General features: G+C 45.9%; 1 long non-coding RNA gene across 1 annotated transcript; it reads right to left on the bottom strand.

Annotated features, from left to right (window-relative positions):
* Positions 1-17,941: 17,941 nt before the first annotated feature.
* LOC139999122 (uncharacterized) lies at positions 17,942-20,800 on the bottom strand. Its single transcript, XR_011804216.1, has 4 exons — positions 20,703-20,800; positions 20,075-20,147; positions 18,636-18,741; positions 17,942-18,123 (listed from the first exon to the last, which is right to left on the bottom strand). It is a non-coding gene; the product is annotated as an uncharacterized lncRNA (long non-coding RNA).
* Between the last annotated feature and the right edge of the window lie 762 nt (positions 20,801-21,562).

Raw genomic sequence — 21,562 nt, 5'->3', positions numbered from 1 at the left:
CCTGTTCATTAGCGCTCTCCCCTTCCTCTCTTTTTCTGGAGGTGGAGAGAGAGAAACGCACAGATCTCTTTCTTTCCCGGTAGGAAATGGAAGAGCCTCGTATCTACATATTGGCCAGATTCTGCCTGGCGCCCTTGGGACTGGGGATCCGTGTTGATCTGTAAGAAAGAGCAATCGTCAGCACAGCAAATCCCCGTGACCTTGTGTCTATCAGCATCGTCCAAATCCCTCTCTAGAGCTGTGGGCTGGCTAAGCTGTGTGTTGGATGGTGAAAGTGGGAAATGGGAATGGGTTGGGAAAGGATGTGTGCGCCGAGAAATCCTTGCTGGGATGGGAAGACTTCCTTGGGGTGGAAAGGCATTGGGCTCGGAAATGAAAGAGATGGGAAATGTTCTCTGGGTTTGAAAGCATTGGGAAGCAAAAGCATTGGGATGGGCAGTCACGCCTGGGATGGGAAAGTACTGGGATGGGAAATCTTTAATGGGGTGGGTAACATTTATTGAAGTAGGAAAACCATGGGGAAGTCCTCCAAGAGAGGGGAATTCTTTGGGACGAGATCTCTTTGGATGAAGGGAAAAATCTGTTTGTGTTGATGGGAAATCTTTTGTATGGGAATCTGTTCTCATGTGAACTTGTCAGGATGGGAAATGACCATGAGGATGAAAGCTGGTCCTGGGCTGGGAAATGCTCAGGACGGGCAAGAGGCGGTGTGGAAGCGTCGTGGGCATGGCAAGTGCTGCGTGGGAGGGAAAGCCTGCTGGGGATGGCCAAGTCTTGCGCTGGGCAGCCTGCTTGGCTCCAAAGCCTGCAGTCCTCCCCAAGATGTCGGCGAGGGGCTGGTCAGCCGTTGGGACGGAACCGCCGTTGCGCGGGTTCCCCAAGCAACCGCCCCACTCTCCAGCCACAATGGCAGGTCCAGCAGCCGGCTCCCGCTCCTCCCAGGGCTGCGGCCCTGCTGGCGAGCCCAGCGCCCCAGAGCTCAGCCCAGCGCCCTTTTTCCCACAGAGGGTTTCCCCAGATGGCTTCCGCGGCTTCCGCAGACGCAAAACTCCCCCTTCGTCGTCCCAGCCGTGCCGCCAACGGTGGCTGCCTGGCTGCTTCCCTCCCTCCCCGGAGCGATGGCGCTGCCCTTGCAGCCCCCCCAGGTACCCACCCTCCCCTCCGCACTGCCCCAGGCCACCGTCTGGCACGTGGTGCCGGGGGTCCAGGGGCAGGTGCTGCAGCTCCCCGCCAGGGTGCAGCTGCCACCTGGGGGGCACCTCCCAGCCCAGGGGCACCACCTGCAGCTTGGGCAGCTCCTCGCCGCCGCCATGGGGCAGCTCCTTGCTGGGGGGCAGCTCCCCGCCGTGGGGCATAACCTGCAGCTGGTGCAGCTCCCCGCTGTGGGGCAAAACCTGCCACTGGTGCAGCTCCCAACCATGGGGCACCAGCTGCAGCTGGTGCAGCTCCCCGCCGTGGGGCAGCTCCCCCACACCGCTCCTCCCTGTGCCCCCGTCCATCAGTGGGGACAGCCCATGGTGACGGGGACACTGGTGCCCCACCATGCGCTGGGGCTGGGGCCCAGGACCGTGCTCCATGGGGAGCTCCTGCACCCCGCAGGCACCTGCCTGTTGCAGGCCCCCGCCCAGCGCAACCCCCCGCCACCCCTCGTCCCGGGGCCTCCGCTGCGGGAGCAGGCGCTCCCCGCGCCCCGCACCCTCAGCAGCAGCCGGGGGCAGCTGCCGGAGCCCTGCTTGCATGCCGTGGGGCTCAGCGAGGACCAGGGGCCCCCGCTGCCCGGCCCCACTGCCCCCGAGCCTGCCCAGGCTCCAGCGACCGCCAGCACCCAGACGGCGATGCCCGACGGTGAGTTTGGGGCTGGCACAGCCGGCCGCTGGGCGCCCCACACCCAGGAGCCATGGCAAAGCTGGCAGCGGGGGATGCTTGGGGGATTGCATTGGCTTGCTTTTTCCTCAGCGGCGACACTTGCAGAGGTGCCTGAGGAGCCCCTGGAGCTGCTGGAGCTGGGCCCCGATGCCTTCGCCGAGGCCTTTCCCCAGCTGGCAGGGGACAGCCAGCAGCTGCAGCACCTGCAGGACCAGCTCCCGGCCGACCTGGACAGCTCCGGCTTGGAGGAGCTGCTCAGCTGCCTGGATGCCGTGGAGCCCCAGGACGCCTTCGCCGCTGTCCCCAGCAGTCCTGTCCTCAAGCGCTTCCTCTCGCAGCTGCCCGACCTCTGCGAGGACATCGAGGAGCCCAGCACACAGGGACTGGCAGCCACCAGAGCGCTGGGTGAGGTCCCCTCAAGCCCTGGGCTGCACCCCGACAAGGTGCAGGCTGGGCGGGCACTGCAGCCCCCTGCAGCTGCTGTGCCGCCACTCAGCTCCCCCCTCAAGCCTGCAGCCCGGCCCCAGCTCAGGAGAGCCCTGCCCAAAAGGCCCCCCCCTCCAGGAATTAATCCCTGCCCGCAGGAGAACCCTGCCCCAGCCTCCCTTGGCTACCCTCAAGAGGCGCCCCAACCCTGACTGCCTCCCTGCCCACAAGAGACCCCTGCCCCAGCCTCCCCAGGCTCCCGTCCAGAGCCCCCCCGACCCTGACTTCCTCACTGCCCTCAGGAGAGCCCTGCCCAAGCCTCGCCTGAGTCCCCTCCAGAGCCCCCCCGACCCTGCCCGCAGGAGACCCATGCCCAAGCCTCTCCCCAAAAGGCCCCCCCAGCAGGAATTCATCCCTGCCCGCAAGAGAACCCTGCCCCAGCCTCCCTTGGCTCCCCTCAAGAGGCCTCAACTTCTCCCAGCCCTCAGGAGAGCCCTGCCCAGTCCCCCTCGCAGTCCCCTCCAGAGCCCCCCGCTCTGGAGGGGACTGCCCACGGCTCTGCCCACGCAGCCGCGCACGCTGCAGCGTCCGGCGCAGCCCCGCGGGGACTACGTGCCCTGCGTGGGGCCCTGGGCGGGCGGCGACGCAGCGCCCACACCGCTGGAGGAGCAGGAGTCGTCGGTGCCCATCACGCCGCAGCAGCGTCCCGAGCGGGAGCGCCTCAAGAAGCTGGCCCAGGAGGAGCGGCAGCGGGCGGCCCACCACATGAGGATCGGCCCCGGGCAATTCTTCGAGCAGCGGCAGAAGGACCACGCCAGAGCCTACTCTTACGGCTACCCGTGACCGACCTCGGGCTTCTCCTCGACGGCCCCCGCAGCACCCAGGCCCGCTCAGCACGCAGGCAGGCACAGAGACCTCTGCAGGCACCTGCTCCAGCTTCAGCCACGCTCCTCAGCCCTTGCCCCTCTCGCTTGCCCTCTCCCCTCTCTCGTGCTGGACCTACGCACTGCTTGCCACTCTCAGGGATGGGCAACGGCAAATGCCAATGGCAAATGCGCGCGCGCCTCACCCAGGAAGGTGGCAATGGCAAGCTGGGGGGATGCTGGCAGCAGCTGGGCTGGGAAAGCTTGCCCATGGCAACTGCTGCTTGGGACACCAAAGGGCTGAGAGACAAGACTTAGCTCTTCTTTCGGGGCATTGCTCTTCTTTGCTGCCTTCTGGATTACATTCCTCTCCTTAGGTGCTCACTCAGCAAGGCCTCTGCCTGCAGAAAATTTTCTGCAGAAAATGCAGAAAATGGGTGCATGGCTGGATGGATGGGTGGGTGGGAGTTGGGAATTCAGCCTTGGGATCAGAACTGGGAGGTTATTGGGATAGGAAATGATCAGTGGGATGGGAAGTGATGATGGGGATAGGAACTCATTGGCACGGGAAAAATGGGTTTTATTTGTATTAAATTTACATTTTTAAATTTTATTTAATTTACTGGGTTTTATTTGTATTAAATTTACATTTTTAAATTTTATTTAAATTTCTGAGTTTTATTTTTATTAAATTTAAATTTTCAAATTTTATTTAATGTACTGGTTGTATTATTTATTTCATTAAATCCACTTTATTGACTGTGTTGTACAGTATGGCATTGTTTCATTATTAGAAAATGATAAGTATTTAATATTATTAATTAAACAATATTTACATATTTTATACATTATAAATTATCAATATTCTCATTTCTAATTTTGTTTGTTTTTATTCCTTTTCTACCCTATTAAACTCTCTTTATCCCAGTGCATTGGTTTGGACTTTAGTTTTCCTTCCAAGTCGTTGTGGATTCACTCCAGATGGGGGGACATTAGCGAACGCCTGTGTGCTTCAGATCCAAGGTCACCTTTGCCCTCAACTCAAGATCCATGTTTGCATCTGTTGTCATGAAGCAATGTTAACAACAGCAACAATTAAGTTACCTTATTTATTATTTCATGTTATTTCATGATTTCATGTTCAGTTATTTCATGCAGCCCGCTCCCGCTGCCCATGCCCAGACCGGGCATGGATGTGGGCATGGCCAGCACGGACGGCAGAAAATGGGTGCATGGCTGGCTGGATGGGTGGGTGGGAGTTGGGAATTCAGCCTTGGGATCAGAACTGGGAGGTTATTGGGATAGGAAATGATCAGTGGGATGGGAAGTGATGATGGGGATAGGAACTCATTGGGATGGGAAAAATGGGTTTTATTTGTATTAAATTTACATTTTAAAATTTTATTTAATTTCCTGGGTTTTATTATTTATTTAATTAAATCCACTTTATTGACTGTGTTGTACAGTATGGCATTGTTTCATTATTATAAAATGATAAGTATTTAATATTATTAATTAAACAATATTTATATATTTTATACTCGTAAGGGGGTGTCAAGAGGCAGGAGACCTTTTCTCCATTAACACCAGCGACAGGACCCACGGGAACGGGGTTAAGCTGAGGCAGGGGAAATTTAGGCTTGACATAAGGAGGGGGTTCTTCACAGAGAGGGTGGTTGCACACTGGAACGGGCTCCCCAGGGAAGTGGTCACTGCACCGAGCCTGTCTGAATTTAAGAAGAGATTGGACTGTGCACTTAGTCACATGGTCTGAACTTTTGGGTAGACCTGTGCGGTATCAAGAGTTGGACTTGATGATCCTTAAGGGTCCCTTCCAACTCAGGATATTCTATGCTTCTATGATTCTATGATTCTATGATACATTATAAATTATCAATATTCTCATTTCTTATTTTGTTTGTTTTTATTCCTTTTGTACCCTATTAAAGTCTCTTTATCACAGTGCACTGGTTTGTTCTTATACTTTTTCTTACACTGTGGAGCCCAAAACTGCACTCAGTACTCAGTACATGGAATACCAAGAGACACTGCCTGTCATTTTCTCTTCTCTGCAGAAGCTCTGTTGCTAACACTGTCCAGAAATCACCACTGTCACAGACAGTAGTAGCATTCCCTCCTCCCACAGTTGGTTCTTCCCCCCAAGACTTAGACACCACCCAGAAAAAGAAGAATAATAATACTAATAAAATAAAATAAAATAAAATAAAATAAAATAAAATAAAATAAAATAAAATAAAATAAAATAAAATAAAATAAAATAAAATAAAATAAAATAGTCAAAAGCCGTCAGGAAGGCAGTGGTGCAGACTGTGGAGAGCCTGGGTTCAAATCCTTCTTCTGTGAGGCTCTGAACCTATATCCCACCACAATCTCTCTGCTAATGTATGGCAGGGAAAGGAGGAAGAAAGAACATATCTCCTGCACTTTCCATTTATTGTTGACTGACAATTCTGTAGAGTTATAAAGCCTCAATCAGTGAGATACAGGGTTCTTCTCACACTGTCTCACTGTGCCCTAAGCGGAACAGCTCTCATTTAATAGATGCTTCACCACAAAATCATGAGTCATCTGCAGTTTTGAACTTTTCTGGGATCAAGTCCCTTCAGATGGTTGAGGAATCTGCTCCAGCACCTATGTAAACTGGTGCTCTACTAAGCTAGTGAGTGAACAAGAGAGAAATCCTCTGCTAGATGACTTGACAAATTGGGTCTGAAAATAGTGTTGAGGCAGAATAGTCCACGATTTTTGCCTTGGGTGCACAGAGGGATTGGGTGTTGTAGACTTCTTTTATTCTTCATTAAGATAAACATTTTCAAAAATGTGCTTGTTCAACCTTGCTCCCACTGTGTGCATGGGAGGGAGATAACTGAAAGTGGGGAGCGTTGCTTGGATCCTGCAAGTGGCTGAGGTCCAGTGGGGTTGGAGGCTTTCTTCCTCCTTTTGGAAATGCAAAGCAACCCTGCACCTCCCCTGCACTTGCAGAAGGATCGTGACAGCCCAAAGCACAGCGGCTTTGTAATTGCTGCATACACTTCGATCGGATTTACGTGGCAAGGGTTTGGTAGCAGGGGCCTGCAGGGATGGCGTCTGTGAGAACAATCCAGACAACAGCCAGCTCCAGATAGCTCCAAAAGGGCCCCGGCGCTTGCCAGAGCTGAGCCAATAAGCGATGTTGTTTGCACCTCTGGGAGAGCAGATGTAAGCAGGGGGAAATACTGCTGCACAACAGAAGCTGGAAGAGCAAGGAGTGAGAAGCAGCCCTGCAGCCCCCAAGGTGAGTGCAGCAGGAGGCAGGAGGTGCTCCAGGCTCACAGCAGCAGTTCCCCTGCGGGCTGTGCAGGGAGAGGCCCCTGGTGGAGCAGGCTGTCCCCCTGCACCCATGGGTCCCACATGGAGCAGATCTCCACGCTGCTGCCCCCCTGTGGGTGGAGGAGCCCCCGGTGGAGCAGGTGGCTGTGGCCTGGAGGAGGCTGCGGCCTGTGGAGAGCCCCCGCAGGAGCAGACCCCGGGCCGCAGCTGCAGCCATGGAGAGGAGCCCCCGCAGGAGCAGGGGGGCTGGGGGGAGCTGCCGCCCAGCCGTGGGGGACCCGTGCTGGAGCAGTTTGCTCCTGGGGGATGGATGGATGGATGGATGGAGCCCGTGGGACGGAGCCGTGTGGGAGCAGTGCTTGAGGAGCTGCTGCCTGTGGGCAGCCCGTGTGGGATCAGCTGGGGAAGGGCGGCATCCCATGGGAGGGACCCCACGGGGAGCAGGGGCAGGGAGGGACCCTGAGGGTCACTCTGCTGAGTCTGCTTTGCCCGTCACGATACTTGTTGAGCCATCGCCCTGTCCTTATCTCAGCCCTGGAGCCCTTTGCATCGTATTTTCTCCCCCTTTCCCTTTGAGGAGGGGGAGTGAGAGAGCGGCCGTGGTGGAACTCGGCTGCCCACCCGCTTCGAACCACCGCAGTTGCAAAGTCCTGGGAAAGATTTCTTTCAAGAAATTAAACGAGGTGTTTAACAAAGAAATGCAGAGTTTCCTTTTGAAAGCTTCCTGGAGAATTGGGCTTCTTTCCTATTCCCAGCTCAGAGGAAGGGAATTGTTGATTTCACCTTCTTTTTTCTGACATGGAAATCAAAGGTGAACTGCTCTACAAGGACGGGCAACGTCTCAGAATCAAGCTCTTTTGCTCTGTAGTCCTTTCTCAAGGAAAAGATTGATCACCCACCTTCCACAGATGTAGGGGAGCAGGGAATAATTTGGGAACTACTCTAATTCAAGTCAGTTTGGGCATAGTGGTACTTCCCTAGCTGTTTCTGAGACAGACGCATTAGCAACAGAGAGTGTTGTGCCGTCACTGGGAGGCGCCTGCGGTGATGACTTCAGAAACAGAACTGAATTGTGTCACCACAGCACTTTGGCAACAGCTGCCTCTGTGCACGTTTAGCTGGGAGGCACAGAGAAGGGTGCTGGATGCGATGAAACCACGTGAGGATTTGTGGATCTCCCCTTGAGGTGCACAGAGAGGGACCATGCCCTTCTGTAAGTGTTTTGATGCTTGGCTGAGGAAAAAGATGTGGTTTTGTTGTGAATGCTTCATTGTAGTATTCTGTAGTTTGTGTCAAGTCCTTACAGAAGCCTCAAGGTTGGTACTTTGCTCAATGATGGAGCTGCACAGAGTGAGAACAGACCCAATGTACGGGTGAGGGCCTCTGCACGTTCTCTTCTTCCTACAGACGATCAACAAATAAGGGGAGACAGAGAAGAGTGTGCTGTGGTCCTCCCATAGACCGCAAGTACTAAAGCATAAACAAGAGGCTTAAGAGTCCCCCTGTCATGTTAAAATTCAGGACAGCAATGGACTTCCTCACACGGGCTGGCCTGTCGACTAGTGTCTCAGGCTGTGGCGTATGAAGATGCACTCCATCTGCTTTCAGGGTAGCAATGGCAGTGGGCAAGCTGCCTGACCTTAACATTTGTCATTTCATTTCTCACCTGAGTTTTGGTGGTTCTCCACGATTCATTCTTGGTCTAGAAAAAAAAAAAAAAAAGTGAATTTGGATCAAAATAAAAGGATAAAAGGATTTCCTTTGCATTAATTACATGTTCTTACCTTTGTAACAGATTTGGTTATTGACTTAGAAGGCAAATATCTGGCCAGACTGCAAGACTTGTGCTCGCAGCGTGGGACAGCTCTCGTAAAGGTGATTCAGGGCAGTTTCTGGAAAACAAGACATCAGATCTCCCAAACAGCTTTCTTTGTGCTAATGTAGGAAGGGTGAGTAAGTGTAAAGGTAAGAGCCCAGATACCGTAAGAAGCAGAAAGTGTGAAGGAAACTTCCTTCTGGCTGATACAGCTCCATATCTAGTTGTCAAGTATGAAGAGAGCAGTGCTAAGTTTCTTGGGGAGAGGTAAAAAAGAAGAGACTGGGAGATTGTAAAAGGAAAAAGTGGGATTCCCTATTTCAGGAAATCCTAGGAACTGGAAATAGAGATTGGAAGAGTGCTTTAAGCCAAGACAGACATGTTTTAAAACTAAAACCTAGGAGTTGAATGAACCAAGAAATGAATCCATTTTGATTATGCAGTTGTGTCCAGTGTTATCTTGGGAAATATGGTTTCCACATAAAACGTATCTGGGGCTTGAAGTTCTCCTAAGGCCCTTCTCTGTGTATTCCCTACTGTTTGGTAAGCGCTGAGGTCACACTGCAGACAGCAGCACATCCTCTCCCCACTACTTAGCTGTCTGTTCTCACAACACGTCTAGGAACAGAATGGCTTGGACACAACTGCGCCTAGGACTGAGTTCATTCAAGCTGCTGGATGAGGTAAAAGCTCTGGACAAGCGAAGGGGAGGGAGGGATGGGTGGACATACAATATGATCACTTTAATCTCATTTCTCTAAGAATCCTGGCTGAGAAAACAAAACAAAACAGAATCAAAAAGAACAGAACAGAACAGAACAGAACAAATGAAGCAAGCAGCTAGCTTGCTGGAGACATTGTCTGGGAAGCAGTGAAAACACTTGCAAACAAAAACACGTCAAAGGACTAACTCTTTGAGCTTAATTCTAATCCAACAGCATAACCTCAAAGTCCTGTTTCTGTTCGTAACAGGCTGGTCCAGTAACATGTCCCATTGGATGACTTTGCAGCATAGATGTCAGGAATGCAGCTTGGGATCCCCTCCTTCTACTCAGAGTTCACTTTGAAGGGATGAGCAAGTAATTCTTCCTGGGTTGACGGAAATCTAAAGTCTGTTTTCTAACACTCTTGCAGACGCTTCTCTGTCCATCGGCCTGTCCTGTCAACTCTGGTGTGAGTGTGAAGTTGTGGCAAGAGGGATTTCTCATTCCTATTTGACCTGATGGACACCAGCTTTCCTCGGAAATGGCTGATGTTGCTGAGGAGGCAGCAGTATCAAAGCCCTTGCTGATGAAGGTACAACCAGCTGGGGAGGCTTTGGCATTTCTGCACAACGCTGCTTCCTGACTGTCACTCCAGACTCAGATTCGGAAAGAAGCAAAGCAAGCTAGAGGAAAACTGGATGTCCTGGTAATTTTCTTTTTCTTTTATTTCTTCATTCTTCACTTGTAAGAAAATCTAAATCTTAACCCTTTGTTTGAAAACACGGCTTTATGGAAATGCTTATGGGTGTGCTCCTTCACCTTGTGTGGAACCTGCTTCACCTCGCTTCAGCTATAGGACACCTATGCTCCAATTTATGCTTCCCATGATAAAGCGGTGTTCTTTCGGTGTTCTTTTCTGTGATGCTTGCAAGCGAGGTTGAAAAGAGTTGTCAGTAGGATTCTTCGTTTCCTTTGCAGTATCCAAAGCTCCGTATTACCGTGGATCTTCTCCTCTGATCTGGAAAGCTTCACAGGCCAAAAGAGAATTGAGATGAAGAAGGAAATAGAGAATGCTGACCAATATTGCCAAGTACCACCCGTAAGTTTTGTGAAAGAATCCGGTGCATTTCTGTAGTGGTAGAAAGTTCATAAAATCATCGTCGTGCACTTGAAGGCAAGCAATGCTGTAAAAATGAAGAATGCAAGGCCCTGCTTAAGGACAATCTTCAGGCTGCTTCTAGATCAACAGCTTATTTGCTTCTTCCACAACCTCATCTCCGCTTGCTTAGAAGTTGTGAAGGTCGGAAGCACACTCCGTCTTTTTCATCCCCTCTGTGTATCTTTTCCCTGACAGCAACTTCTGTCTTGGCTCTTCACATCCAGCCAGAGCAGTTGCTTTGCCTCCGCAACCTGCAGGCTGACCTCTCGTGTGTACCTGTGCTGGACTGAGGGTAATGCTTGTAACGCACACAGATGCTGCATTCACTGTGACTTTTAGAAAAGAGAGCAAGAAGCTAACCTGCACAGCAGACTCTTAGGTTTCTGTCTCTCTCTCTCTCTCTCTCTCTCTCTCTCTATCTGCATATATATTTCAGTACTTATTTACTTCTTTAAAGATACCTTAAATAGAATAGATACTTTAAGAAAGCTTACTTGTTCTTCCCCTTTCCTTGTTTTTAACGTTTGCTTTTCTAACCAATCCTTAATGTTACAACATGGGATTGATGCAGTAGTCAGTCCTTAGAAGTTCTCAAAGCACATCAGTGATTTCTCTATTTCTCAACCTTTCCATCTTCATTGAGATCTCTCATCTGAATTTAGGTACGAGGTGAAGAAGAACACTGCAAGCAGCTGAAGCCGTATCAGACACATGCTTCTGCTAGGAAGTCATTCCGAGTGATTCCACGGTGTACTTTAGACAGGTTTGCTCTGGTCCTCTGGACTCAGCATCCCCAAGGGATATTTCAAAGCTCTCGGAAGGACCCGTCATTATCTCTGACACTGCAGCCTCCAGTAGGAAGGGGTAGATATTCCTTGCCCTTGTGCGAAGGAACTACTCAGTTAGCTGTTTCTAACCCAAATCTCGTTGTTGTCTTCTATTGACAGACACCACCCGGCTAGCCAAGCTAAACCACGGAAAATGGAAGGAGTGGGACATCTTGCAAAGCCTGCTGCTGCTTCTAAGCAGAAGTGCGCTGTAGGTGGGGACACAGCAAGAGGAAACGTCCAGGCCACGGTGGAACTGCAAGGCACCTGTCTGAGCCACACAACGAAGTCAGCGATTCCCAGTTGGAGACTGTTGCTCGACCAGTGACACAGCAGCTGGAGCGCTTCTGGTTGCTGCTGATGGGTTCCCGTGAATCAGCCAGGGACAGGAGCTATGAGAACGACTGAAGCGATTTGAAGTTACCCGAAAGAAAGAAGAGAGGAGAGAAGAAGACAAGAGGGGAGGGAAGGGGAGGGAATAAAAGGAAGGGAGGGGAGGGGAGGGGAGGGGAGGGCAGGGGGAGGGTAGGATAGGATAGGATGGGATAGGATAGGATAGGATAGGATAGGATAGGGTAGGATAGGATAGGATAGGATAGGATAGGATAGGATAGGATAGGATAGGATAGGATAGGATAGGATAGGATAGGATAGGATAGGATAGGATAGGATAGGATACGGTGGGGTAGGGTAGGGTAGGGTAGGGTAGGGTAGGGTAGGGTAGGGTAGGGTAGGGTAGGGTAGGGTAGGGTAGGGTAGGGTAGGGTAGGGTAGTGTAGCGTGTTAGAGGGGAGGGGAGCATAGGAGAGTATAGGGTAGTGTAGGGGATCGGAGTTTAGGGGAGTGTAGGGTAGGATACGGGAGGGGAGTGTAGGAGAGTGTAGGGGTGGGGGGCATAGGGTAATGTAGGGTAGTGTAGCGAACGGGAGTTTAGGGTAGGATAGGGGAGGGGAGTGTAGGAGTGTGTAGGGTAGTATAGGGGAGGGGAGTGTAGCAGAGTATAGGGACAGGGAGAATAGGGGAGGGGGTGTAGGGGAGGGGAGGAGACGGGAGGGAAGGGGAGGGGATGGGGGGGAGGGGAGGGGAGGCAAAATTGGGGAGAGGAGGCAAAAGAGGGGAGGGGAGGGGAGGGGAGGGGAGGGGAGGGGAGGGGAGTGCTACCATAAATAAAATTGCCAAATACATGACACCTCCGAGTTGACTAGGGCTGAACTACTGAAAAAGAAAAGAAAATCTATAAATAAGAGTGAGAGATGGTGAATACCTAACCATCTCTTAAAAGCAGGATTTTAAGAGAATAAGTAATTGATAAATGGAGTTAAGATCGGAGGGAAAAAAGTCCACTGTTGCAATCAATAGAGTTAAGAAGTTTTTCAAGTACATTAGGAACAAAAATTAGAGTAATGACACAGATCTGATACGGGATGGGTATTGCTTCAGTGAGAAATGATGGAAAAAAACACAACACAACACATGTGTATGTGTTGTTGGGTATTTGTAAAAAAACAAACAAACAAAAAAAAAACAAACAGGTTAATGAAAACTGCATGCTCAATTAGATGATGTTTTTGTTGTCATTGGTAGGGAATTGTGTGCTTTACAACACAATATGTGTTATATATATATATTATATATGTTTTTTATATGTTTTATATATGTTTTAATAAAATAAGGAAATGATATTTTTTTTCTACGTTTGTGGTTTCCAAACTGTAGTTAATAAACATTAAACAAGATGCAATAGGATCTCGTTAACTCTTTTGTTTGAAAAAACAGTGGCCCTGATCGAGAGGTGCAAGTGAGAGGAGACAATATTCAGTATTTCTCTATGTTGTCATTTATTGGTGAAGATGAAAGTCTGCAATTCATGTTCATGACACTAGCATGACAACATGACCACAAGGGGGACTGTCTGATAGTGAAAAGGAACTTCAGCATGGATTAAAAATCTTTGCCTTTCTTTATTCTGAACTGTTTTTCTTATGGCTGCTAGAGAGAGATTCTCTGCCTTAGAAATAAAACTGCCCAGGCTGTTCTGATAAACCTGTAGGGTTAAGGCACTTCTACCAAAACAGATTTCAAAAGGCAAGAAGTCAAAAAGCAACAATTCAGTAATCTGTGTACGCTTCTATATTAAGTTTTAAGATCACCTGGTTTATATTTAGTTCACACAAATTAACCAAACATAGCAGCATACAACCTAAGAAAAGCTTAAGAAATTTATTAGATGCACAGATAAAGTGCTGTAACAGAGAAACTTGTGTAAATCTATTCTAAAATAAATAAGGTACAGTTAAACCACCTTTGGCTCGTTTTAACTCAGAAAGAAATAACCTAAGTTTTAATCATTTGAATTTTAAGGTCAAGGTGAAATATACCATAACTATAACAGTGGTTGTGATCTGTATCAACTATTTGAGGCTCCTGTTCCTCTTGAGGTCTCCCAGAAACAGGAAGGCTATTGCAAAATGTGTCCATTAGACATAGTTCCTTTTACAGAAACATTTTTGTAATAAAGTCTGGTTGCTCAAATACATGTTAAAATATTTAACAAGGAAACAATTTTCTCCTGATCCAGTCAATCTTTTAAACAAGACAATGTATTTTTCCTATGACGCAGCCCACAGGAGGGAACAGAAGTAAACATCCTCCTGAACTGAAGACTGTTTTGCTTGAAGAACTAAACTATTGCATTATTATATGAGAGCAAGAAATATCCATTTGGGTTATCCCTTTCTCCAAACATGGTGCCCAGTGATACATGTATTTTTGCCTTAATCTCAAAGGCCCGTTTGTCTCCAGGTAAGGTACATTAAAAAGAGATTCCCTTTAAGCATCTTATCACAAGATCTCTTACTGCCTTTCCACCCGGGGAAGCTTGTGTGTTAAACTGCCCTTGGAGTTTTGGATGCTACTAGATTTCTGTGCTCTGTTATCCATAATTTCAGGCACTTCGGGGCTAACATGGCTGTTTAAGTCAATGCAATAATATTGCCAATATATTCAACACTCAGAAGAGTCACCACAGTTTCCTTCACACACTCAGGATTTCAAATTCTTCTTCCAATTCAAATAGCTTGTCAGTAGATTCAATGAGTTCTGTAAAAAAAGATAAAGAAAAAAATGCTTCTAAAGACATGCCTGATTTTGTTCACTTAAAAAAAAAACTTTGAAAGACGCATTCCAGAAAAGTACTTTGTAAGAGTGAAAAAAAAAATCTGTGCTAGCAATTGTATGGCTTGTTTGGATACATGCCTGCTATATATTGCTTGACACTCACAAAGGATAGTTATTCTACCTGTGATTATTCTTTTATTTGCTAACGAGGAACATAACATTGCACAATTAGGCTTTTAATCGGTGCCTTACCTGCTCCTGTGGTTGTCACTTCTGGTTTTGTTGGAGGTATGAAAGGAGGCCAGTGTGGCGGGTGCTTCTGGACCAGCTCAAACATCCGTAGACTCTGCTGCTTTAGAATCTCCTGAGGACAGAATGCTTTCATTTTAAAAGCTGGCTCGGGGGACGCTTCAAACACAAAACGTGTCTGCTTAATTGAAAGTGTTTTTTAATTACGCATGTCCATCAGGAAAAAAAAGTCTTTATACAGACATACTGTGAAATCCAAGCACCATGGTCTCTGTAATACATCCCTAGTTAAAACACATCTGGAAGACAGATCTCTTGAACTGTACTACAAATTATCAGTCTTATCATCTTTTGATATCAGCTTTGATATCTGCAAACCTGTAATTTTGTTTACAGGTAGCAAGCACACTAGGAATGTACAATATTTTCTGCTTTTTAAAAGAAAGTTGCTTGCATAGAACTCTCCTCAAGTTTTCTGTTGATCAATAGCACAAAAGACAGATCTATCAGCTCCTCCAAAGGGGGAAAAAAAAAAAAAAAAAACGCATCAGATTTTGAAGGACAGGTTTTGGTCAGGAAAAAAGGTGTTCCTGAAGCCAAACGCTATTCCTCTTCAAAGAGAAGTTACCTTCTGTCCTGTATTTCAGTTATTTACAAACTGTTTTCCTTAGATGATTTTTTTTTTTTAAATAAATGCCCTTAGAGGTTGATGGTACTTTACATTCAGACGACTGGTGCTTAGCTTAACAGCTGCATGCAGAAACATCCTCAAGTCTGTTTCCTGTGGCAGCCAGCACCTTCTGTTCTCCCTAGATCAGCAGGAGCTAGAGGCCTGCAGCACTTACAGAATCAGATCTTTAAGATAGCAGGGACTAACAGTCATAATTAGAACACGCAATCTATTATGTCAAACAATAAAAAAGGATCAGGAAGCAAATCATTGATACATCACTACAATATGGCAGTTAAACCTTAGTCATTTAGTGAGAATTAGAAGTTAAAAGCAAGTGTTACACCTTCAAGTGTGGATGTTTACACCCATTTTCCAACTGGCAGGGTTTGTGGCTGGTAAAGTGCTGAACAATTTCCAATTAGCAATTCAGTAGTATTGCCTTACCCTGATGCTTTAATGCATTCTTCTCCATGGCTCATACAATTTGTATACAAAGGAAAATGCAAAGGAAAATTTTACAAAAAACAGACAATAAAAACCAGACTTTATAAAGAACAAATCGAGATGCTAAGTTCCCACTCTTACCTTTTGTACAAGACTACACCGGTTATCAAAACCACATTCTTCTTTGCAAAAGAAGCCCTTAGGGGAAAAAACAAACACACAGAGTTTTACCTTTGCAGATGGTAGGTATGTGGTACCAGCAGGTAAGGCGGTTTGACCTCTGATACAGTAATGCCCTGTACGATCAGTAGATATAAGACTCCAAATATGTGGCAGCTCTAGGGAGAGAACCCACGGGGAGAACAAGGCCCTGCAAACCCCTAACGAAATAGTCAAGCAAAAAATAGCAGCAGCTCCTGTGTGCTCCTCCATGGAGCGCCACCCAGTTCCTACAGTCCAGGTATCAGCAGAAGCTGAAAACTTGTAGATGATGGACCACCTAAGGAACATTTCCATTCTGGTATCTATACTGAAAATATTTGCTCTTCATTATGATTTTGTCTGTCTCGTTGCATCATGCCACATTTTGCACAGTTACGTAGTAAAGTATTAAAACAAAACAAAACAAAAAAACTTTCTAAAAAGCAGCAGTATTAAAAAACAGGTATGTGAATGAATGACAGATACCGGTATCTTTACAGATTGTTTAAAGCTTTAGAAACACATCCCACTGGTGACAACTGCCAATCACCCAATCACAGGATACTGGCATGGGATCAGATCCAATTTTTTCAAATACCACAGTACCCCCATGACATTTTGGGTGAATTACAAATAACACATTTGTATTTGTAATTTGGGGTGAAATACAATAATTCCACTTAAACATTTTCAACTTATGATATAAAGTAAGTTTAAGTAACTTGTCTAGAGGTGACCAAACATAAAGTAGTGATAGAATAAAACACGTAAACCTGTTTCAGTTCCTTGCTCTGACCATTATAATGCCTCTTGAAAGAAGTAAAAGCTGCTCAGTAAAGAAAACAAAGCGAGCTCCTACAGTACAGACAGCTCCCCACTTGCCCTAAGATTCTCCATGTAGTTATGTACAAACTACTATGTGTTGATCACAGAAGACAGCTTTGTGATCTTGGTTCTGTTCAAGGAGATGCATTGCTGCCCTTACCAATGTAGAGAGACATTACTTTGAGATAAAGTACATGCATTCAAGATTTCCTGACACTTACTAAAGCTACTGAAGGGTCCAAATTCATGATCTTCATTCTATGTGGGGCTTCCTGGCAGTGGAAACTCTCATCGTCAACCGTGCCATTTTCTTCTGAATCTACAAAGCTTTGAGTGGTGTGAGGGTCCAGATAGATCAGCTCATTGCCTGGATGGGTAAAAGCCGTATGTTAAAAATAAGCAAGTGACATTAATAAGCACTTGGTCCAGAACTGTAAAATAGAAATTAGATTGCCATCGCAGTCAGTATAATCTAGACTTTCCAGCTAGGGATTCTTTAAGAGAATCGGAAGGTTTAGACACAGCGTTTCCCACAGGGTATTTAGTATAACTTCCTATTGTCACCTATTACTGTAATTTTTTGGTTGGTTATGTTCTATCTTTGTCACATACTTTTATTTTTCCATGTGAGATCCAGTACTTTTTTTTTTTTTTTTTAAATCTCAAGTGTTGTAAACACTAACATTTGACAGATTAAAAGGTACAGGATGTTCACAGATGCAATCTGTAATCCCATTAGGCATTCATTCAGAAATTGGAACAAAAAAGCCTAACTAAAACAGGTTAGGTTTTACAAAAGGACAAAATAGGGTTGCAAAATTTTGGCCCAAAGTGGGGTGAAATCTGAAGGAATGCATTTTAAATTAATTAGAGCAATACTTAATAACAGAAGGTATGCAAAAGGTGAAAAAGATACTGCTATCAGAAACAGTTTTGAAATACAAGAAAATAAAAGTGACATTTGACCAATACACTTGTCAAATGCTATCAGCTATTCTCAGTATGTTGCTCTTGTTGATGTCATCACTTATTTTTACACCTAGCTTTGCTGTTAACTTTCTGCTCCTGTTAAGGATCATCTCATACTGTTTCTAAACTCTTTTAGATATGCTTCTTCATTTATTTTATTCTATTCTCATCTTTCTTTACTTCTAGAGGTTCACGCTTAGACCCCTTACTATTTCCCCTTCAAAAAATGTTCTCTTTTGATCATCTGCACATTTGGAATAAGTTTCTTTTTTCCTTACCTAAAAATCCTATGAAATAAAAGGCATTATTTGGTTTCCCTCCTAATGCTCCCAAAGACTGTGGCATCTTAAAGCATTCCTAGGAGTTCAAAAGGAATAAAGGAAATTGTCATTCATTTCTTTACTGACATCACAGATACCCAAACTTATTTGACAGTAACGAGCAATGAACTGAAAGAAAACCTTACTTTAAATGCATCAATATATACGGGATTTATGTGATTTATCCCTAGTCGTAGAGGTATAATAAGCAAGAGGGCTTTCCAGCCTGTGCAGAGTCCTCCTGCCTTCTTGCTTCGGCCAAGAGCACTTCTGTGCAAATGTGCACTGCTGTGGGACGCGCTACTGCTCTGAGGAGGGGACCAGCACATTTTTTCTGCGGGAATAAAACTAGAAATCAGTCAACGCACAGAGGAACACAAAGCAGATCTTCCTCTCAGTAGTGAATTAAGCTAGTTTGCCAGGGATCTTTATAGGGCACCCAAGACAAAACGAGCCGGGCATGGCAATTACAGCTATTTAGTAGAAGTAATTCTAGCAGACAGTATGTGCTGGCACGTCCAAGTGAGACGTTAGATCAATGATTGGGGGATGACAATTTAAGACTGCAGTGACATGTCCTATTAATGTTATTAATAGTGTCAAGCTTTGCCTATAAAACGCCAGAGAAATGAAATGGCAGCAATGATGACAGTAGAAATTCTTCAAGGAGCTCTTCACATCCAGTGATGTGAGCACGAAGTTGGCATCAGGGATCAAAAAAACACAACTGAGTTTGTATGTCCTTCTTCCCTCTTCTTACCCTTGCAAGACAAACCCATGGCCCCCCAAGTATTTGTTCATGTTTAGATACATGCTGGCAAATGGAGTCAAATCAGAAACTGTTACCAGAAAACTGATGAGGTGTCACTTCCTGATGTCGTCAATGACCACCGTATTGCCCATAGATACATAAACTGCTAATGAATTCCATTCATCAAATAAAGCAAGCTTCCTAGAAAACATTAAGGTACTAATTAATATAAACTAGTTGGATCAAAAGGGTAGCTTTACACTCAGAACCATTTATTTATTTTTTTTTTCTTAAGAAAAAACATCCTTTCTGCATTTTTTAAAGTCTCCATGTAAGAAAAAGAAAACTTTAAACATTAAATATTTAATATCTTTAGAAAAATAGGTACTGAGTGGTACCAGGAAAAACATATGCGCTGCACCATGTGCAAACTGTTTTGTCTTACTGCTAAGTGCAGTGACAGTAACAGTTCAACTACATCAAGTTTATTACTTTTTATTGCACTCGACAGTCTCTGCAATGGGTTCTTGCCCAATTGTGTCTTTTCTCATCTGGAAAAGAAAAAAATTCCTATGCCAGTTTTGCAGATTACTTTTTGCTTAAGAAATTCCACTGAATTCAGTGGAATTACTTCTGCCTGAGCCTGCGTGCACAGCAGAAATGGGGCGTTAAAAGCTAAATCAGCTAAGGGTTTGGGGCACCAAAACTTCAGTGGGAGACAGCAGCACACAGTTTTATGTCCACTTCTGCAAAATCCAAACCTTTGGGGAAGGGAGCTACACTCTTAAGCTGCACTGGCAGAATTAGCTGTTTCAAATAAGCCAGAAAGAAATGGGGGTGAGCGTTTCACCATGAAAAACTTGGCCATGAAAGATCTGGAGTCCAGGGCATGCTTCAGCTCCCCTCCCTCTTCAGATCATGTGCCTGTTCCAGGGTGTCAAAGACTTGCTGCTGAGCTCGCAGGACCTGTAGCCTAGCCCCTGCCTGAGGTAAGACACCTCCACGTACCCCTGGAGAACTGAGCAGCCTCAGTTCCTTTCAGTGTGGCTCCCAGACTATGAGGAGCTGCCCATCTTTATCCAGTAGCCTTGCTGGCAGAACTGCTGCTCAGAAAGGGAGGAATTGCAGCTCAGTTCCCTCCTCAGCCGAGATGGCTTCTCTCTGATGTTTCACACCACCACTCCGACCTACACGGTGGCACTCTCGACCTGCCAGAGCTGTGCCACTGTGCAGAAAGGAATATACATCTGTGGTGTGACTGGTGAGGGCATGCAGACGGCGTAGCAGGAGACTTTCCTGCAGTTTCTTCTCCTCAGGCTCTTCCTTTATTAAAATTTAGAGGTCACCCATTCCCAACTCAGTACCTGCACACCGAGCTGTGGCATGACATTCCATGCTGCACTTGTAAATAGATGGCAAGTACATTCCTGACTGTGGGACAGGGGGAGATGCAGCCTTCAAAACTCTGCCTGGGCCTTCTCTTGGCTGCCCCAGGGGAGTACGTTCTGAATGAGACTGGTATGATCTCACTTACTTTAGTACTTGAGCAACTGTATTTGGTCCAAACCATTCTCCAATTGACTTCCCCTCTCCAACACCCACCTGTGCTGTTTTCATAGTGAAAAAAAGACACACGTACACAAAATCAAAGAAAAATGAGACCATAAAGAATGTGGGAACAATATACAGTAAATACTGTGACTGTCAAACATTCTAGAGTAACTGCAATCTGTATTTAGCAATAACAATTATTTTCTCAATCTATGCTCTTTTCAAAACTTAGGGAGTGCCAGTTTCTTTAATAAACAAAAGGCTTCTAAACTACAATGAGAATTACAAGTTAACAAATGTTAGTGCCCTTTATTACAAATTACAGCAATAAGCTACAAGACTGTCTATTCTAACATTACTGACTCTGGTACCCAAGGCTTACAGAGTTTATCAAGAGCTACATTCTAGTACATGGCTTTATTTAGGTCTCAGGGAATGTTTCTGTACTACTAGTCTTTGCGCCCATCTGCATACCTTTTTATTTTTGTATAAGCATACACCTTGTCTTCACATCCACTTTTTAAAATTATGAATTAACATACTGCAAATTAGTGATTCAACACAGTAGAAATTTCAGTGGAAAAAACCTGAAAGTTTATGTTTGTTCTTACCCATCTGGTGGATTGAATAACAGCAAGCCTTCCTGTCGAGAAAGCATCGTAGGATTCTGTGATATTCTTCTGGTTGTTTTTTGTGTTTTTCCCATTGCCAATCTGAAAGGAAAAATTGATATAGAATAAAAAATGGTGACGTTTTCATTACACTGATCAAATGTCTAGACAGCAGAAAGCTTTATAATGAGATGTTAAAAGACATTTCAATTCATCTCGAATATTTACATTTTGTGTAGAGCTCCTAGAATTCCAAGCTTGTTATTTATCATCAAGCTGCCCTTTATCATCATAGGCTAGATTGTCAAAACAGGGAAAATAAAACAAAACAAAAACATCAACTGCAAACATATTCTGACGGATCATGCTGCGTGTTGATAGCCATTCCAGTATCTCTGAGCTTCCAAGATTATTTAAAAGTACAGGCTGTGTTTAGACCTTGTTGGATTTCTAAGCACCCATTAAATAACAACATAAGATCCATACAGAAAGTCCAAACACTCCACTGGCAGCATCCTGGGATGTGACATGCATGCTTAAGAGCTTGCACCAGGGGGGTTTGGACCTCGTGCTGCTGACAAGTGAGTAGTGAAGAGAAGGGTAAGAGCACTGTCCCACTGTGGCAGGTTTTCCCTTGGCCTCAACTTGGGTGTTACACTAAAAGGTTTATAAAAGAATGGCGACAGGATTCCCCATTTGTTCTCCTTCTATGCCTATTTCTCTGCTTCAGGCTGGGATGATTTCACCCAGCTGAATATGAATTGATTCATTAGGAACTGTTACCAGGGCATCAAAGAAAGTCTCACTAATAAATTCAGGGTTTGTGCTTTTAATGGAGTACTTACGAAGAAGCGTCTGCA

Source organism: Anas platyrhynchos, chromosome 20 (genome assembly GCF_047663525.1).
Source record: "Anas platyrhynchos isolate ZD024472 breed Pekin duck chromosome 20, IASCAAS_PekinDuck_T2T, whole genome shotgun sequence".
In the NCBI taxonomy this organism is placed as follows: domain Eukaryota; kingdom Metazoa; phylum Chordata; class Aves; order Anseriformes; family Anatidae; genus Anas; species Anas platyrhynchos.
Note: the sequence above shows the minus strand (reverse complement) of the source record. Positions and strands in the feature narration are given on the sequence as shown.